Here is a 19,363-nt window from a genome sequence, read left to right on the forward strand (position 1 = left end):
ATACGGTGTTCCCGTTGTGTTTTTGTTGCTGCCGCTGTTTGCTTTTTCACAAGAGCGCACCTGTTGAGGGGGGGCCTGGGGGGGCCTGGGTGATGGTGGGTCTCAGGCCCGGGCTGCTGCGACTGGTGTGACCGGGTGGTTTGTTTGTTTGTTTTTTGTTGTTGTTTGTTTGTTTTTTGTAGAGGTCCTCCGGAGTGGGGTTGGGTTGAGTGGGGTGGGGCGGGATGGGTACCTTCTGGGGGTATCGCTTGCCCCCCCCCCCCCCCCCCCCTTGCTCCTCGGCTTACCAAGTAGGAACAATCGGGCCCTATTCGATGGCTGCCTAGTCTTTTACTCTGTGCAAAAGACAAGGCAGCAACAAAAACACCACGGGAAAACCGTATTGAGGCTTTGTTCTGACCGCTCATTCGGTGTCGCGTTTCTTTCAAGCAATTCTCCCGGTTAGCCCGCACTCGGCTCGCTCCCAGAGCCGTGTTAAAGTCTACTTCGCATTCACTCTCTTTTCTCAGCAGACTCTTGGGATTTTATCAATAAAATGAATTCCTTCACTCAAACTATGTTAAAACTGCTTTGTCCTTCATATTTACCATGTCTTGAAAGATTTAAACAAAAAAACCAACGTTGTACTTTGCAGTAAAAGAAATAGCAAATCTAAAGTTTCAGGAATCCGAGAATAAGCTTACTTTCATGAGTTCTTCACGATTTCGGATTTTGCTATAAAATGAATTCCTTCACTCAAACTAAATTAAAACTGCTAAACCGCTAATCTGTTACATGTAAGGCAGATATCAAATTCACCGAATTAGGATTATTCGGTATTCGGCCAATCGAGCTGTAGCAGCTTCGGTAAAAGAGTATAAGTTGAAGAGTTTGTGAATAAAGGTGTGCGCACACGTAGTGAGCTGTAGGAAAATAGGCAGGGAGCAATGCCGGCTGGGGTATATGTTCTTGTATGTTGTCTGACTGTTTGATTTGAATGTGTTGTGTAAGTGTCCTGTTGAATGTTACATGTTTGGGCTTTGACACGCTTCACTGTGGTTGTTAACTGTGTGGTGTGTCCTGAAATGTTATATGTTTGGGCTGTGTGACATGCTTAATGCTTGTCAGTAGCTACCCACTTATTCATATATAGCAACTGACAACGTAAGAAGTCCGGACATACTTTGATAGAGTAGTTGTAGAAGTATCCTTATTGATAATAGATAAACTAATTCATAGTGATAGAACAGTAGATGAACAGGTGCCTGCACATGTCTCACGAAAATAAAATGGGTGTATGATTGCTGACGGCAGAGCAATACTGCCAAATGTATGAGTTCTTGTGGCAAACTTGATTCAGTGTCTTGACGTGTATACGCTGTTTCGCTGACTTGATTGTCACAAGAAACAAAGTGTGTTTGATAAGATCCGACCATTTTATTACGGGAGGATCAGTATGTATGGATTCTGATGTGACTGATAAACCCATTCGTATCGTAAGCATAATCTAATACGTGAGACAACGCCCTGGCACACAATAAAAAAAAAAAAGAGAGAGCGGTTTTGTGTCCCCACAGTCCATAATGTAGAAAAGAGAGAAAAAAGCCTTTCTGATTTGGTGGGTGTGCTCACAGTGCAGAGTGTAGAGAAAAGAGAGAAAAGAAAGCCGTTTTGGTGTCACGGGTGTTGTGACTTACACACACACATTTCTGAATTGAGAAAGGAAATTATTTTAGAGGAAGCACTAGAGTTTAGATCCCACATTTGTTGATAGGCATTCATTTATTTCTTCACTTCTGATGAAGTTTCAACAATAAACAACAAACTTTGTATTATGAGAAAGAACCAGAATCATTCTTCAGGAATCCGAAAATAAGCTCTATTTTACGAGTTATGCACGAATTCGGATTCTCCTATAAAACGAATTCCTTAACTCTAACCAAGTTAAGACTGCTTTGTCCTTCATATTTATTCATGTCTAATCAAGTTTCAACGATAAACAACGTTGTACTTTGTAGAATGAGAAAGAACTTCTTCAGCAATAAGCATCTCTCGACATATGACGAAATACAGATTTTGCTATAAAATTAATTCCTTCTATCAGCCTGACTTAAAACTGTTTGTCCTCCTTATTTAGCTTCAAATCAAGTTTCGACAATTAAAAAAATGTTGTAGTTTGAGAAAAAACAACTTAATCTTCAGCAATCAGTAGGGTAAGAAAGGGTAAGAAAAGGTGCAAATGCCAACCATACATCACTAAAAGGTAGAGCGGAAGTATTCGGCTGCAAGTAGGTGCGAATGCCTGACAATGTATGATCAAAAGAGGGAGCGGAGGTTTTCGGCTGCAAGGTCTGAATGTCCAACCATAATTTGTAAAAACCGGGGAAGAAAAGGCTCGAAAGCCCGACTATACACCATCAAAAGCGGGAGCGGAGGTGTTCGGCTGCAAGTAGGTGTGAATGTTCGACCATAATTTGTAAAAAGCGGGTAAGAAAAGGTTAAATTACCCGACTGTACACAATCAAAAGAGGGAGCGGAGTTGTTCAGCTAAGAGAAGGTGTGAAAGTCCGACCTTGGTTTGTAAAAAGCGGGTAAGAAAAGGTTCGTATGCCCGAATATACACCATCAAAAGCGGAAGCGGAGGTGTTCGGCTGCAAGATATTGTGAACGTCCGACCAAAGTTTGTAAAAAGCAGTTAAGAAAAGGTTTGAATATCTAACCAAACATAAGAATGAGTCTTTTCCGCTGTAGAATGCCCGACTATAGACCATCAAATGCGGGAGCGGAGGTGTTCGGCTCTGAGTAGGTGTGAATCTCCGACCATAATTGCTGAAAAATGTGTTAGAAAAGGTAAGAATGCCGGTCCATACATCATCAAAAGTGAGAGAGGTTGTGTTCGGCTGCAAGTAGGTGTGACTGTTCGACTAAAGTTTGTAAAAAGTGTGTAAGACAAGGTGCGAATGCCTGACAATGTATGATCAAAAGCGGGAGCGGAGGTGTTCAGCTGCAAGGTCTACATGTCCATCAATAATTGCTAGAAAACATGAAAGAAACTTTTCGAAAATCAAACCGCACATGATCATAAGTGGGATAGGAGGTGTTCAGCTGCAAGGTGTGAATGTCCACCCATAATTCCTGAAAAATGGGCAAAAAAAAGGTGTGAATGCCCAACCATACATCATCAAAAGCAGGAGTGGAAGTGTTCGGCTACAAGAAGGTGTGAACGTCCAACCAAAATATGTAAAAAGAAGTTAAGAAAAGGTTCGAATATCCAACCAAACATAATCAAAAGCGGGAGCAGAGCTGTTCGACTGCAAGTAGGTGGGAATATCAGATCATAATTTGCAAAAAGCTGTTGAGAAAGGGTGAGAATGCCCGACTATACACTATCAAATGTGGGAGCGGAGGTGTTCGTCTGTGAGTAGGTGTGAATGTCCGACCATAATTGCTGAAAAATGTGTTGGAAAAGGTAAGAATGCCGGACCATATATCATCAAAAGCGGGAGAGGTTGTGTTCGGCTGCAAGTAGGTGTGAATGTCCAGCCATAATTACTCACAAACGGGTAAGAAAAGGTACTATTGCCAGACCATATATGATAAAAACAGGGAGCGGAGGTGGTTCAGCTGCAAGAAGGTTTGAACGTCCGACTAAAGTTTGTAAAAAGCGGGTAAGACAAGGTGTGAATGCCCGACAATGTATGATCAAAAGAGGAGCGGAGGTTTTCGGCTGCAAGAAGGTCTTAATGTCCACCCATAATTACTGAAAAATGGGTAAGAAAAGGTGCGAAAGCCCAACCGCACATGATCATAAGTGGATGAGAAGGTGTTCGACTGCAAGTAGGTGTGAATGTAAGATCATAATTTGTAAAAAGCGGGTAAGAAAAGGTAAGAATGCCCAACCATAAATTATCAAAAGCGGCAGCAGAGTTTCGGCTCGTATTTATCAATGTCTAGATAGATTTCAACAAAAACCAACGTTGTACTTTGCAGTAAAAGAAAGTGCAAATCAAAAGTTTTAGGAATCCGAGAATAAGCTTATTTTCATGAGTTCTGCACGATTTCGGATTTTATGTATAAAATGAATTCCTTCACGCAAACTAAGTTAACACTGCTTTGTCCTTCATATGTACCCATTTCTACATATATTTCAAGCATAAACTTCCTCATACTACCCTGAATGAGAAAGAGCCACACTTGTGATTAAGCCATACGCCCCTTTTGAGGAGTTCTGCATGGTTTGGGATTTTATCTATAAAATTAATTCCTTCAATCAAACTATGTTAAAACGGCTTTTACCTTCATATTTATCAATGTCTCGATAGATTTAAACAAAAAAACAACGTTGTACTTTGCAGTAAAAGAAAGAGCCAATCAAAAGTTTTAGGAATCCGAGAATAAGCTTATTTTCATGAGTTCTGCACGATTTCGGATTTTATGTATAAAACGAATTCATTCACTCAAACCAAGTTAAAACTGCTTTTTCATTCATATTTATCAATGTCTAGATCGACTTCAACAAAGAACAACATTGTATTTTGCAGTAGAAGAAAGAGCAAAACTGAAGGATCAGGAATCCGAGAATAAGCTTCTTTTCATACGTTCTGCATGATTTGGGATTTTATGTATAAAATGAATTCCTTCACTCAAACTAAGTTAACACTGCTTTGTCCTTCATATGTACCCATTTCTACATATATTTCAAGCATAAACTTCCTCATACTACCCTGAATGAGAAAGAACCACACTTGTGATTAAGCCATACGCCCCTTTTGAGGAGTTCTGCATGATTTGGGATTTTATCTATAAAATCAATTCCTTCACTCAAACTATGTTAAAACGGCTTTTACCTTCATATTTATCAATGTCTCGATAGATTTAAACAAAAAAACAACGTTGTACTTTGCAGTAAAAGAAAGAGCCAATCAAAAGTTTTAGGAATCCGAGAATAAGCTTATTTTCATGAGTTCTGCACGATTTCGGATTTTGCTATAAAATGAATTCCTTCACTCAAACTAAATTAAAACTGCTAAACCGCTAATCTGTTACATACAAGGCAGATGTCAAATTCACCGAAATAGGATCTAAGGGTATTTGGCCAATCGAGCTGTAGCAGCTTCGGTAAAAGAGTATAAGTTGAAGAGTTTGTGAATAAAGGTGTGCGCACACATAGTGTGCTGTACGAAAATAGGCAGGGAGCAATGCCGGCTGGGGTATATGTTCTTGTATGTTGTCTGACTGTTTGATTTGAATGTGTTGTGTAAGTGTCCTGTTGAATGTTACATGTTTGGGCTTTGACACACTTCACTGTGGTTGTTAACTGTGTGGTGTGTCCTGAAATGTTATATGTTTGGGCTGTGTGACATGCTTAATGCTTGTCAGTAGCTACCCACTTATTCATATATAGCAACTGACAACATAAGAAGTCCGGACATACTTTGATCGTAGTTGTAGAAGTATCCTTATTGATAATAGATCACTAATTCATAGTGATAGAACAGTAGATGAACAGGTGCTTGCACATGTCTCACGAAAATAAAATGGGTGTATCATTGCTGATGGCAGAGCAATACTGCCAAACTTATGAGTTCTTGTGGCAAACTTGATTCAGTGTCTTGACGTGTATACGCTGTTTCGCTGACTTGATTGTCACAAGAAACAAAGTGTGTTTGATAAGATCCGACCATTTTATTACGGGAGGATCAGTATGTATGGATTCTGATGTGACTGATAAACCCATTCGTATCTTAAGCATAATCTAATACATGAGACAACGCCCTGGCACACGATAAAAAAAAAAAAGAGAGAGAGCGGTTTTGTGTCCCCACAGTCCATAATGTAGAAAAGAGAGAAAAAAGCCTTTCTGATTTGGTGTGTGTGCTCATAGTGCAGAGTGTAGAGAAAAGAAAGCCGTTTTGGTGTCACAGGTGTTGTGACTTACACACACTCATTTCTAAATTGAGAAAGGAAATTATTTTAGAGGAAGCACTAGAGTTTAGATCCCACATTTGTTGATAGGCATTCATTTATTTCTTCACTTCTGATGAAGTTTCAACAATAAACAACAAACTTTGTATTATGAGAAAGAACCAGAATCATTCTTCAGGAATCCGAAAATAAGCTCTATTTTATGAGTTATGCACGAATTCGGATTCTCCTATAAAACGAATTCCTTAACTCAAACCAAGTTAAGACTGCTTTGTCCTTCATATTTATTCATGTCTAATCAAGTTTCAACGATAAACAACGTTGTACTTTGTAGAATGAGAAAGAACTTCTTCAGCAATAAGCATCTCTCGACATATGACGAAGTACAGATTTTGCTATAAAATTAATTCCTTCTATCAGCCTGACTTAAAACTGTTTGTCCTCCTTATTTATCCACTTCAAATCAAGTTTCAACAAATAAAAAAATGTTGTAGTTTGAGAAAGTACAACTTAATCTTCAGCAATCAGTATAAAAAGAGGTGCAAATGCCAACCATACATACCTAAAAGGTGGAGTGGAAGTATTCAGCTGCAAGTAGGTGTGAATGTTCGACTATAATTTGTAAAAAGCGGGTAAGAAAAGGTTCGAATGCCCGACTATATATTAACAAAAGCATGAGGAGAGGTCTTCGGATGAGAGTGGGTGAGAATTTCCAACCATAATCTATAAAATACGGTGAAAAAACATATGTGAATGCCTCATAGAACACTAAAAGCGGAAGTGTTCGGCTGCAAGAAGGTGTGAATGTCCGACTATATTTGGTGAAAAGCAGGTGAAGCAAGGTCTGAATGCCCAACCTTACATCATCAAAAGCGAGATCAGAGGTGTTTGGCTGCAAGAAGGCCATAGTTTTCCAAAAGCGGGTAGGGTGCGAATGTCCGACTAAATATCAACAAAATTTGGGGCGGAGGTCTTCGGATGCAAGTGGGTGTGAATATTCCACCATACAAGTATGGTGGAGAGGAAGCTGTGAATAGCCGACCATAGTTTGGAAAAAGCGGGTAAGAAAAGGTTTGAATGCCCGAACATACACCATCAAAAGAGGGAGCGGAGGTGTTCCGCTGTACGAAGGTGTGAATGTCCGACCATAGTCGGTAAAAAGCGGGTAAGAAAAGGTTAAAATACCCGACTGTACACAATCAATAGCGGGAGCGGATGTGTTCGGCTACAAGAAGATGTGAAAGTCCGACCATGGTTTGTAAAAAGCGGGTAAGAAAAGGTGCGAATGTCCGACAATGTATGATCAAAAGAGAGAGCGGAGGTTTTCGGATACAAGAAGGTTTGAATGTCCCACCATAGTTTGTAAAAAGCGGGTAAGAAAAGCTTCGAATGCCCGACTATACACCATCAAAAGCGGGAGCAGAGGTGTTCCGCTGTAAGACGGTGTGAATGTCCGACCATAGTTGGTAAAAAGCGGGTAAGAAAAGGTTAAAATACCCGACTGTACACAATCAATAGCGGGAGCGGAGTTGTTCGGCTACAAGAAGGTGTGAAAGTCCGACCATGGTTTGTAAAAACCGGGAAGAAAAGGCTCGAAAGCCCGACTATACACCATCAAAAAGAAGGTTTGAATGTCCATCAATAATTGCTTTAAAACAAGAAAGTAAATTTTCGAATATCAAACCGCACATGATCATATGCGGGAGAGGAGGTGTTCGGCTGCAAGAAGGTGTGAATGTCCACCCATAATTCATGAAAAATGGGTAAAAAAAAGGTGCGAATGCCTAACAATACATTATCAAAAGCAGGTGTGAATGTCAGATCATAATTTGTAAAAAGCTGATGAGAAAGGGTGAGAATGCCCGACTATACACCATCAAATGCGGGAGCGGAGGTGTTCGGCTCTGAGTAGGTGTGAATGTCCGACCATAATTGCTGAAGAATGTGTTAGAAAAGGTAAGAATGCTGGACCATACATCATCAAAAGCGGGAGAGGTGGTGTTCGGCTGCAAAAAGGTGTGACTGTTCGACTAAAGTTTGTAAAAAGTGGGTAAGACAAGGTGCGAATGCCTGACAATGTATGATCAAAAGCGGGAGCGGAGGTGTTCAGCTGCAAGAAGGTCTACATGTCCATCAATAATTGCTAGAAAACATGAAAGAAACTTTTCGAAAATCAAACCGCACATGATCATAAGTGGGATAGGAGGTGTTCAGCTGCAAGGTGTGAATGTCCACCCATAATTCCTGAAAAATGGGCAAAAAAAAGGTGTGAATGCCCAACCATACATCATCAAAAGCAGGAGTGGAAGTGTTCGGCTACAAGAAGGTGTGAACGTCCAACCAAAATATGTAAAAAGAAGTTAAGAAAAGGTTCGAATATCCAACCAAACATAATCAAAAGCGGGAGCAGAGCTGTTCGACTGCAAGTAGGTGTGAATGTCAGATCATAATTTGCAAAAAGCTGACGAGAAAGGGTGAGAATGCCCGACTATACACCATCAAATGTGGGAGCGGAGTTGTTCGGCTGTGAGTAGGTGTGAATCTCCGACCATAATTGCTGAAAAATGTCTTAGAAAAGGTAAGAATGCCGGTCCATACATCATCAAAAGCGAGAGAGGTTGTGTTCGGCTGCAAGTAGGTGTGAATGTCCAGCCATAATTACTCACAAACGGGTAAGAAAAGGTAGTATTGCCAGACCATATATGATCAAAACAGGGAGCGGAGGTGGTTCAGCTGCAAGAAGGTTTGAATGTCCGACTAAAGTTCAAATATATTAACAAAAGCGGGAGGAGAGGTCTTCGGATGAGAGTGGTTGAAAATTTCCGACCATAATGTATAAAATGCGGTGAAAAAAAGGTGTGATAGAACACTAAAAGGTGGAGCGGAAGTGTTCGGCTGCAAGAAGGTGTGAATGTCCGACTATATTTGGTGAAAAGCAGGTGAAGCAAGGTCTGAATGCCCAACCTTACATCATCAAAAGCGAGATCAGAGGTGTTTGGCTGCAAGAAGGCCATAGTTTGCCAAAAGCGGGTAAGGTGCGAATGTCCGACTAAATATCAACAAAATTTGGGGCGGAGGTCTTCGGATGCAAGTGGGTGTGAATATCCCACCATACAAGTATGGTGGAGAGGAAGCTGTGAATAGCCGACCATAGTTTGGAAAAAGCGGGTAAGAAAAGGTTTGAATGCCCGAACATACACCATCAAAAGAGGGAGCGGAGGTGTTCCGCTGTACGAAGGTGTGAATGTCCGACCATACTTGGTAAAAAGCGGGTAAGAAAAGGTTAATATACCCGACTGTACACAATCAATAGCGGGAGCGGATGTGTTCGGCTACAAGAAGGTGTGACAGTCCGACCATGGTTTGTAAAAAGCGGGTAAGAAAAGGTTTGAATGCCCGACTATACACCATCAAAAGCGGGAGCAGAGGTGTTCCGCTGTAAGACGGTGTGAATGTCCGACCATAGTTGGTAAAAAGCGGGTAAGAAAAGGTTAAAATACCCGACTGTACACAATCAATAGCAGAAGCGGAGTTGTTCGGCTACAAGAAGGTGTGAAAGTCCAACCATGGTTTGTAAAAACCGGGAAGAAAAGGCTCGAAAGCCCGACTATACACCATCAAAAAGAAGGTTTGAATGTCCATCAATAATTGCTTTAAAACAATAAAGTAAATTTTCGAATATCAAACCGCACATGATCATAAGCGGGAGAGGAGGTGTTCGGCTGCAAGAAGGTGTGAATGTCCACCCATAATTCATGAAAAATGGGTAAAAAAAAAGGTGCGAATGCCTAACAATACATTATCAAAAGCAGGTGTGAATGTCAGATCATAATTTGTAAAAAGTTGATGAGAAAGGGTGAGAATGCCCGACTATACATCATCAAAAGCGAGAGAGGTTGTGTTCGGCTGCAAGTAGGTGTGAATGTCCAGCCATAATTACTCACAAACGAGTAAGAAAAGGTAGTATTGCCAGACCATATATGATCAAAACAGGGAGCGGAGGTGGTTCAGCTGCAAGAAGGTTTGAATGTCCGACTAAAGTTCAAATATATTAACAAAAGCGGGAGGAGAGGTCTTCGGATGAGAGTGGTTGAAAATTTCCGACCATAATGTATAAAATGCAGTGAAAAAAAGGTGTGATAGAACACTAAAAGGTGGAGCGGAAGTGTTCGGCTGCAAGAAGGTGTGAATGTCCGACTATATTTGGTGAAAAGCAGGTGAAGCAAGGTCTGAATGCCCTACCTTACATCATCAAAAGCGAGATCAGAGGTGTTTGGCTGCAAGAAGGCCATAGTTTGCCAAAAGCGGATAAGGTGCGAATGTCCGACTAAATATCAACAAAATTTGGGGCGGAGGTCTTCGGCTGCAAGAAGGTGTGAATGTCCGACTATATTTGGTGAAAAGCAGGTGAAGCAAGGTCTGAATGCCCAACCTTACATCATCAAAAGCAAGATCAGAGTTGTTTGGCTGCAAGAAGGCCATAGTTTGCCAAAAGCGGGTAAGGTGCGAATGTCCGACTAAATATCAACAAAATTTGGGGCGGAGGTCTTCGGATGCAAGTGGGTGTGAATATCCCACCATACAAGTATGGTGGAGAGGAAGCTGTGAATAGCCGACCATAGTTTGGAAAAAGCGGGTAAGAAAAGGTTTGAATGCCCGAACATACACCATCAAAAGAGGGAGCGGAGGTGTTCCGCTGTACGAAGGTGTGAATGTCCAACCATATTTGGTAAAAAGCGGGTAAGAAAAGGTTAAAATACCCGACTGTACACAATCAATAGCGGGAGCGGATGTGTTCGGCTACAAGAAGGTGTGACAGTCCGACCATGGTTTGTAAAAAGCGGGTAAGAAAAGGTGCGAATGTCCGACAATGTATGATCAAAAGAGAGAGCGGAGGTTTTCGGATACACGAAAGTTTGAATGTCCTACCATAGTTTGTAAATAGCGGGTAAGAAAAGGTTCGAATGCCCGACTATACACCATAAAAAGTGGGAGCGGAGGTGTTCCGCTGTAAGATGGTGTGAATGTCCCACCATAGTTGGTAAAAAGCGGGTAAGAAAAGGTTAAAATACCCGACTGTACAAAATGAATAGCGGGAGCGGAGTTGTTCGGCTACAAGAAGGTGTGAATGTCCGACCATGGTTTGTAAAAAGCAGTTAAGAAAAGGTTCGAATATCCAACCAAACGTAATCAAAAGCGGGAGCAGAGCTGTTCGACTGCAAGTAGGTGTGAATGTCCAGCCATAATTACTCACAAACGGGGGAAGAAAAGGTAGTATTGCCAGACCATACATGATCAAAACAGGGAGCGGAGGTTCAGCTGCAAGGTGTGAATGTCTGACTATAGTTTGTAAAAAGCGGGTAAGACAAGGTGTGAATGCCCGACAATGTATGATCAAAAGAGAGAGCGGAGGTGTTCGGCTGCAAGGTCTGAATGTCCAACCATAATTTGTAAAAACCGGTTAAGAAAAGGCTTGAAAGCCCGACTATACATCATCAAAAGCGGGAGCGGAGGTGTTCAGCTGCAAGAAGGTGTGAATGTTCGACTAAAGTTTGTAAAAAGCTGGTAAGACAAGGAGCGATGTCCCGACATTGTATGATCAAAAGCGGGAGCGGAGGTGTCCAGCTGTGAGTAGGTGTGAATGTCCGACCATAATTGCTGAAAAATGTGTTAGAAAAGGTAAGAATACTGAACCATACATCATCAAAAGCGGTAGAGGTGGTGTTCGGCTGCAAGAAGGTGTGAAAGCACGACAATGGTTTGTAAAAAGCGGGTAATAAAAGGTTCGAATGCCCGAATATACATCATCAAAAGCGGAAGTGGAGGTGTTCGGATGCAAGAAGGTGTGAACGTCCGACCAAAGTTTGTAAAAAGCAGTGAAAAGCGAGAAAAAGCTTTTCGTGAGTTCTGCATGATTTGGGATTTTGCTTATAAAATGCATTACTTCACTCAAACTATGTTAAAACTGATTTGTCCTTCATATTTACCATGTCTACAAAGATTTAAACAAAAAAACAACGTTGTACTTTGCAGTAAAAGAAAGAGCAAATCTAAAGTTTCAGGAATCCGAGTATAAGCCTGCTTTCATGAGTTCTGCACGATTTCGGATTTTGCTATAAAATGAATTGCTTTGCTCAAACCAAGTTAAAACTGCTTTGTCCTTCCATATTCATCAATGTCTAGATCGACTTCAACAAAGAAAAACATTGGACTTTGAAGAAGTTGAAATCCATCTACACATTGATAAATATGAAGGACAAAGCAGTTCCCACTTGCCCATAAGAAAATAAGCTTATTCTCGGATTCCTGATCAGTTCAGGAAACTTCAGTTTTGCTCTTTCTTATACTGCAAAATACAATGTTTTTCTTTGTTGAAGTCGATCTAGACATTGATAAATATGAATGAAAAAGCAGTTTTAACTTGGTTTGAGTGAATGAATTCATTTTATACATAAAATCCGAAATCGTGCAGAACTCATGAAAATAAGCTTATTCTCGGATTCCTAAAACTTTTGATTGGCTCTTTCTTTTACTGCAAAGTACAACGTTGTTTTTTTGTTTAAATCTATCGAGACATTGATAAATATGAAGGTAAAAGCCGTTTTAACATAGTTTGAGTGAAGGAATTGATTTTATAGATAAAATCCCAAATCATGCAGAACTCCTCAAAAGGGGCGTATGGCTTAATCACAAGTGTGGCTCTTTCTCATTCAGGTTAGTATGAGGAAGTTTATGCTTGAAATATATGTAGAAATGGGTACATATGAAGGACAAAGCAGTGTTAACTTAGTTTGAGTGAAGGAATTCATTTTATACATAAAATCCCAAATCATGCAGAACTTATGAAAAGAAGCTTATTCTCGGATTCCTGATCCTTCAGTTTTGCTCTTTCTTCTACTGCAAAATACAATGTTGTTCTTTGTTGAAGTCGATCTAGACATTGATAAATATGAAGGAAAAAGCAGTTTTAACCTGGTTTGAGTGAATGAATTCATTTTATACATAAAATCCGAAATCGTGCAGAACTCATGAAAATAAGCTTATTCTCGGATTCCTAAAACTTTTGATTTGCTCTTTCTTTTATTGCAAAGTACAACGTTGTTTTTTTTGTTTAAATCTATCGAGACATTGATAAATATGAAGGTAAAAGCCGTTTTAACATAGTTTGAGTGAAGGAATTAATTTTATAGATAAAATCCCAAACCATGCAGAACTCCTCAAAAGGGTCGTATGGCTTAATCACAAGTTTGGCTCTTTCTCATTCAGGGTAGTATGAGAAAGTTTATGCTTGAAATATATGTAGAAATGGGTACATATGAAGGACAAAGCAGTGTTAACTTAGTTTGCGTGAAGGAGTTCATTTTATACATAAAATCCGAAATCGTGCAGAACTCATGAAAATAAGCTTATTCTCGGATTCCTAAAACTTTTGATTTGCACTTTCTTTTACTGCAAAGTACAACGTTGTTTTTTGTTGAAATCTATCTAGACATTGATAAATACCAGCCGAAACTCTGCTGCCGCTTTTGATAATTTATGGTTGGGCATTCTTACCTTTTCTTACCCGCTTTTTACAAATTATGATCTTACATTCACACCTACTTGCAGTCGAACACCTTCTCATCCACTTATGATCATGTGCGGTTGGGCTTTCGCACCTTTTCTTACCCATTTTTCAGTAATTATGGGTGGACATTCAGACCTTCTTGCAGCCGAAAACCTCCGCTCCTCTTTTGATCATACATTGTCGGGCATTCACACCTTGTCTTACCCGCTTTTTACAAACTTTAGTCGGACATTCAAACCTTCTTGCAGCTGAACCACCTCCGCTCCCTGTTTTGATCATATATGGTCTGGCAATAGTACCTTTTCTTACCCGTTTGTGAGTAATTATGGCTGGAATTTCACACCTACTTGCAGCCGAACACAACCTCTCCCGCTTTTGATGACATATGGTCCGGCATTCTTACCTTTTCTAACACATTTTTCAGCAATTATGGTCGGACATTCACACCTACTCACAGACGAACACCTCCGCTCCCACATTTGATAGTGTATCGTCGGGCATTCTCACCCTTTCTCAACAGCTTTTTGCAAATTATGATCTGATATTCACACCTACTTGCAGTCGAACAGCTCTGCTCCTGCTTTTGATTATGTTTGGTTGGATATTCGAACATTTTCTTAACTGCTTTTTACAAACTTTGGTCGGACGTTCACACCGTCTTGCAGCCGAACACCTCCGCTTCCGCTTTTGATGGTATATAGTCGGGCATTCGAGCCTTTTCTTACCCGCCTATTACTTACTATGGTTGGACATTCAAACCTTCTTGTAGCCGAACACATCCGCTCCTGCTTTTGATGATGTATGATTTGGCATTCGCACCTTTTCTTACCCATTTTTCAATAATTTTTGGTCGGACATTCAGACCTTCTTGCACCTGAACACCTCTGCTCCCGCTTTTGATGGTGTATAGTCGGGCTTTCGAGCCTTTTCTTCCCCGATTTTTACAAATTGTGGTTGGACATTCAGACCTTGCAGCCGAAAACCTCCGCTCCCTCTTTTGATCATACATTGTCGGGCATTTGCCCCTTGTCTTACACGGTTTTTACAAACTTTAGTCAGACATTCACACCTTGCAGCTGAACCACCTCCATTCCCTGTTTTGATCATGTGTGGTCTGGAAATACTACCTTTTCTTCCCCCGTTTGTGAGTAATTATGGCTGGACATTCACACCTACTTGCAGCCGAAAAACCACCTCTCCCGCTTTTGATGATGTATTGTCCGGCATTCTAGTCTTTTCTATCACATTTTTCAGCAATTATGATCTGACATTCACACCTACTTGCAGTCGAACAGCTCTGCTCCCGCTTTTGATTATGTTCGGTTGGATATTCAAACCTTTTCTTAACTGCTTTTTACAAACTTTGGTCGGACGTTCACACCTTCTTGCAGCCGAACACCTCCGCTTCCGCTTTTGATGGTATATATTCGGGTATTCAAACCTTCTCTTACCCGCTTTTTACAAACCATGGTTGGACTTTCATACCTTTTTGTAGCTGAACAACTCCACTCCTGCTTTTGATGATTTATGGTTGGACATTCGCATCTTTTCCTACCCATTTTTCAGTAATTATGGGTGGATATTCACACCTTCTTGCAGCTGAACACCTCCTCTCCTGCTAATGATCATGTAAGGTTTGATATTCGAAAATTTTCTTTCATGTTTTAAAGCAATTATTAATGGACATTCACACCTTCTTGCAGCCGAACACCACCTCTCCCGCTTTTGATGATGTATGGACCGGCATTCTTACCTTTTCTAACACATTTTTCAGCAATTATGGTTGGAGAATCACACCTACTCACAGCCAAACAACTCCGCTACCGCATTTGATGGTGTATAGTCGGGATTTCTCACCCTTTCTCATCAGCTTTTTGCAAATTATTCTCTGACATTCACACCTACTTGCAGTCGAACAGCTCTGCTCCCGCTTTTGATTATGTTTGGTTAGATATTCGAACCTTTTCTTAACTGCTTTTTTACAAACTTTGGTCGGACGTTCACACCTTCTTGCAGCCGAACACCTACACTTCCGGTTTTGATAGTGTATATTCGGGAATACAAACCTTTTCTTACCCGCTTTTTACAAACCATGGTCGGACTTTCACACCTTCTCTTAGCTGAACAACTCCGATCCCTCTTTTGATTGTGTACAGTCGGGTATTTTAACCTTTTCTTACCCGCTTTTTACCAACTATGATCGGACATTCACACCGTCTTACAGCGGAACACCTCCGCTCCCTCTTTTGATGGTGTATGTTCGGGCATTCGAACCTTTTCTTACCCGCTATTTACAAACCAGGTTCGGACTTTCACACCTTTTAGTAGCCGAACAACTCCGCTCCCGCTATTGATTGTGTACAGTCGGGTATTTTAACCTTTTCTTACCCGCTTTTTACCAACTATGGTCGGACATTCACACCGTCTTACAGCGGAACACCTCCTCTCCCGCTTATGATCATGTACGGTTTGATATTCGAAAATTTACTTTCTTGTTTTAAAGCAATTATTGATGGACATTCAAACCTTCTTTTTGATGGTGTATAGTCGGGCTTTCGAGCCTTTTCTTCCCGGTTTTTACAAACCATGGTCGGACTTTCACACCTTCTTGTAGCCGAACAACTCCGCTCCTGCTATTGATTGTGTACAGTCGGGTATTTTCACCTTTTTTTACCCGCTTTTTACCAACTATGGTCGGACATTCACACCGTCTTACAGCGGAACACCTCTGCTCCCGTTTTTGATGGTGTATAGTCGGGCATTCGAACCTTTTCTTACCCGCTTTTTACAAACTATGGTGGGACATTCAAACCTTCTTGTATCCGAAAACCTCCGCTCTCTCTTTTGATCATACATTGTTGGACATTCGCACCTTTTCTTACCCGCTTTTTACAAACCATGGTCAGACTTTCACACCTTCTTGTAGCCGAACACATCCGCTCCCGCTATTGATTGTGTAAAGTCGGGTATTTTAACCTTTTCTTACCCGCTTTTTACCAACTATGGTCGGACATTAACACCTTCGTACAGCGGAACACCTCCGCTCCCTCTTTTGATGGTGTATGTTCGGGTATTCAAACCTTTTCTTACCCGCTTTTTCCAAACTATGGTCGGCTATTCACAGCTTCCTCTCCACCATACTTGTATGGTTGGATATTCACACCCACTTGCATCCGAAGACCTCTGCCCCAAATTTTTTTGATATTTAGTCGGACATTCGCACCTTACCCGCTTTTGGCAAACTATGGCCTTCTTGCAGCCAAACACCTCTGATCTCGCATTTGATGATGTAAGGTTTGGCATTCAGACCTTGCTTCACCTGCTTTTCACCAAATATAGTCGGACATTCACACCTTCTTGCAGCCGAACACTTCCGCTGCACCTTTTAGTGTTCTATCACACCTTTTTTTCACCGCATTTTACACATTATGGTCGGAAATTTTCAACCACTCTCATCCGAAGACCTCTCCTCCCGCTTTCTTTAATATATTTGAACTTTAGTCGGACATTCAAACCTTCTTGCAGCTGAACCACCTCCGCTCCCTGTTTTGATCATATATGGTCTGGCAATACTACCTTTTCTTACCCGTTTGTGAGTAATTATGGCTGGACATTCACACCTACTTGCAGCCGAACACAACCTCTCTCGCTTTTGATGATGTATGGACCGGCATTTTTACCTTTTCTAACACATTTTTCAGCAATTATGGTTGGAGATTCACACCAACTCACAGCCGAACAACTAGGCTACCGCATTTGATGGTGTATGGTCAGGATTTCTCACCCTTTCTCATCAGCTTTTTGCAAATTATTCTCTGACATTCACACCTACTTGCAGTCGAACAGCTCTGCTCCCGCTTTTGATTATGTTTGGTTAGATATTCGAACCTTTTCTTAACTGCTTTTTTACAAACTTTGGTCGGACGTTCACACCTTCTTGCAGCCGAACACCTACACTTCCGGTTTTGATAGTGTATATTCGGGCATACGAACCTTTTCTTACCCGCTTTTTACAAACCATGGTCGGACTTTCACACCTTCTCTTAGCTGAACAACTCCGCTCCCTCTTTTGATTGTTTACAGTCGGGTATTTTAACCTTTTCTTACCCGCTTTTTACCAACTATGATCGGACATTCACACCGTCTTACAGCGGAACACCTACGCTCCCTCTTTTGATGGTGTATGTTCGGGCATTCGAACCTTTTCTTACCCGCTTTTTACAAACCAGGGTCGGACTTTTACACCTTTTAGTAGCCGAACAACTCCGCTCCCGCTATTGATTGTGTACAGTCGGGTATTTTAACCTTTTCTTACCCGCTTTTTACCAACTATGGTCGGACATTCACACTGTCTTACAGCGGAACACCTCCTCTCCCGCTTATGATCATGTACGGTTTGATATTCGAAAATTTACTTTCTTGTTTTAAAGCAATTATTGATGGACATTCAAACCTTCTTTTTGATGGTGTATAGTCGGGCTTTCGAGCCTTTTCTTCCCGGTTTTTACAAACCATGGTCGGACTTTCACACCTTCTTGTAGCCGAACAACTCCGCTCCTGCTATTGATTGTGTACAGTCGGGTATTTTAACCTTTTCTTACCCGCTTTTTACCAACTATGGTCGGACATTCACACCGTCTTACAGCGGAACACCTCTGCTCCCGCTTTTGATGGTGTATAGTCGGGCATTCGAACCTTTTCTTACCCGCTTTTTACAAACTATGGTGGGACATTCAAACCTTCTTGTATCCGAATACCTCCGCTCTCTCTTTTGATCATACATTGTCGGACATTCGCACCTTTTCTTACCCGCTTTTTACAAACCATGGTCGGACTTTCACACCTTCTTGTAGCCGAACACATCCACTCCCGCTATTGATTGTGTACAGTCGGGTATTTTAACCTTTTCTTACCCGCTTTTTACCAACTATGGTCGGACATTCACAGCTTCCTCTCCACCATACTTGTATGGTTGGATATTCACACCCACTTGCATCCGAAGACCTCTGCCCCAAATTTTTTTGATATTTAGTCGGACATTCGCACCTTACCCGCTTTTGTCAAACTATGGCCTTCTTGCAGCCAAACACCTCTGATCTCGCATTTGATGATGTAAGGTTTGGCATTCAGACCTTGCTTCACCTGCTTTTCACCAAATATAGTCGGACATTCACACCTTCTTGCAGCCGAACACTTCCGCTCCACCTTTTAGTGTTCTATCACACCTTTTTTTCACCGCATTTTATACATTAATGTCGGAAATTTTGACATCTGCCTTACATGTAACAGATTAGCGGTTTAGCAGTTTTAATTTAGTTTGAGTGAAGGAATTAATTTTATAGCAAAATCCGAAATCGTGAAGAACTCATGAAAGTAAGCTTATTCTCGGATTCCTGAAACTTTAGATTTGCTATTTCTTTTACTGCAAAGTACAACGTTGGTTTTTTTGTTTAAATCTTCCAAGACATGGTAAATATGAAGGACAAAGCAGTTTTAACATAGTTTGAGTGAAGGAATTCATTTTATTGATAAAATCCCAAGAGTCTGCTGAGAAAAGAGAGTGAATGCGAAGTAGACTTTAACACGGCTCTGGGAGCGAGCCGAGTGCGGGCTAACCGGGAGAATTGCTTGAAAGAAACGCGACACCGAATGAGCGGTCAGAACAAAGCCTCAATACGGTTTTCCCGTGGTGTTTTTGTTGCTGCCTTGTCTTTTGCACAGAGTAAAAGACAAGGCAGCCATCGAATAGGGCCCGATTGTTCCTACTTGGTCAGCCGAGGAGCAAGGGGGGGGGGGGGGGGGGGGCAAGCGTCTCAACCAAGCAAAGCTCACCATGGGGAAGGTGGCTATGCCAACTAGCCTGATGCCCTGCTCCCGCAGTGACGGATAATC

The sequence above is a fragment of the Leuresthes tenuis genome, unplaced genomic scaffold (genome assembly GCF_036924035.1).
Source record: "Leuresthes tenuis unplaced genomic scaffold, fLeuTen1.0.hap1 SCAF_15, whole genome shotgun sequence".
In the NCBI taxonomy this organism is placed as follows: domain Eukaryota; kingdom Metazoa; phylum Chordata; class Actinopteri; order Atheriniformes; family Atherinopsidae; genus Leuresthes; species Leuresthes tenuis.